The sequence below is a fragment of the Gigantopelta aegis genome, unplaced genomic scaffold (assembly GCF_016097555.1).
Source record: "Gigantopelta aegis isolate Gae_Host unplaced genomic scaffold, Gae_host_genome ctg6795_pilon_pilon, whole genome shotgun sequence".
NCBI lineage: Eukaryota > Metazoa > Mollusca > Gastropoda > Neomphalida > Peltospiridae > Gigantopelta > Gigantopelta aegis.
The window spans coordinates 12,089-14,003 of record NW_024535308.1 but is presented as its reverse complement, the minus strand read 5'-3'; the positions used below and the strand labels follow the sequence as shown (position 1 = coordinate 14,003).

The 1,915-nt window shown below is 39.5% G+C and overlaps 1 non-coding gene across 1 annotated transcript; it reads right to left on the bottom strand.

Moving 5' to 3' along the window:
- Window positions 1–1,378: 1,378 nt before the first annotated feature.
- LOC121366714 lies at window positions 1,379–1,497 on the bottom strand. Its single transcript, XR_005957209.1, has one exon. It is a non-coding gene; the product is annotated as a 5S ribosomal RNA (ribosomal RNA).
- Window positions 1,498–1,915: the final 418 nt, after the last annotated feature.

Below are 1,915 nucleotides of genomic sequence, written 5' to 3'. Positions count from 1 at the left end.
TCCTATACGGTAATACGCCTCAGGTGAGCGCTCTGCGCAGTAACCTTGATATTGCCGTAATACTACAATGAGAAATGACGTCACGCAATTGTTTAACGCTTGGAAGAGGAGTTTGTCTTCTGTGGCGAAAACAACGATATGAAAAAGAAAAAGAGAAAGAAATATGGTTGGGACGGGATAAAACCCATCGCCTTCCTATCGTGCAACGGATCGCGCCTCATGTTACCGTTCTACCCACTAAGTTCAACATCGCCCTTGTGTTACAATGATAAATGACGTCACTGAATTGTTTGAGACTTTGACAGTGTAAACAATTATTTGAAAAGATATGCTGGGGGGGGGGGGGGGGGGGGAGGCACGTGTGTGTTCGTGCATGTGTGTATGCGTGCGCCCGTGTAGATGTATGTTTAAATGTGCTGAGGTGTCAGTAAACAAGGATCGCTTTCTTTTTTGTTTTTGATTGGGTAGGGGTTGATGAGTAAAATATAATTATGTGGGGAGCGGGAAAAAAGGGAGGTGTGTATCCCTTTTTAGGAGTATGCATTTACAGTACTGTGTCTGTGCGTGTGAATAAAAATCAAATATTGCAATTATGTATAAAACCACTTTCGTGTGATTTGTTTGGCTCTTAAAAGAGCCGCCACCAAGTGGCGTCTGCATTTTATTCCATTTCTTCATCTTCGAATTCGGATTCGGATTCGGGGGAGACGATTGCCACCTTCAAGCTCAACTCTGCGACCGTTTCTGCTTTCCAGCAAGCATACTCGTAGCAATAGTTCCGGATTCCCTCTACTGTTGCCATCTTCAGTCGCAGGTTGTAACAGAATGACTTGTGGTTGTCGATTCTCGCTTTATCATAGCGAATCTGGAGGTCTTCTAGGCTATTGTTAAGGAAGATGATCTGCCCACAGGCTCGTCTGAAACGATTCTCCGTTTCGTAGAGTTCGGCGTATAGATTGAATTTCTCCATTATATTGAACTGCAGTGTCGTAATTATAAAAATGAAATGTACAGAGAGAAGAGAAAAACATGCACTTTATATTCCTTATGACACGCACTAATACTCAATGTCACGTCAGCAATATATACATTGTACACAAATCCAGACCACTCAAGTGCCAGTCAATTAGTTGATCTAATTAACAAACAGAATGACGTAATCAAGGCAATTAGAATAATGGGTAGGCACCTTCGTTAAATCTTTATCTGTTAATTTCTTTGACGTGGTCCTAAAACAACAGTGCTCCTTCAAAGATGAATTTATTTATGACTAGCCTCAATAATAATAATAATAATAATAATAATAATAATTAATTAATAAATAAATAAAATCGGTATTCTAAAGTAAATTAAAATACTATTTTGTTAATAGAAAAAATGTCTACAACACCCGGTGTTCCCAGGCGGTCACCCATCCAAGTACTAACCGGGCCCGACGTTGCTTAACTTCGGTGATCGGACGAGAACCGGTGCTTTCAACGTGGTATGGCCGTAGACAACAACTGATGTAAAATAAAGTCTGTCACGGGGATTCTATAATTCCCGTAACTGAGTAAAAGACGATTATCAAAATATCTCTCCTAACTGTATATCTATTAGATCTCTCTGTAACAGGCTTGTTAAACCTAGTATGGCTCGTCTCTAGGTTGTGATCAGAGATACGATCTTATTTAAGAATCGTATATTTTTATTAGCACGTTAGTTCTCTAGAAAACACAACAAAAACACAATACACTTTGGAATCTGTATTAATCTACGCTGACAAATGTACAGCCGTAGTAGTAATTAATAACAACAATAATAACAACCCAGAAACTGATCACTTAATTAGTTAATCTCTGGGTGTCTAGTTACACAATATGCGAATCACTTCACCGTTACACCACACCCACATCGTGTGACAATTGAGAAACGC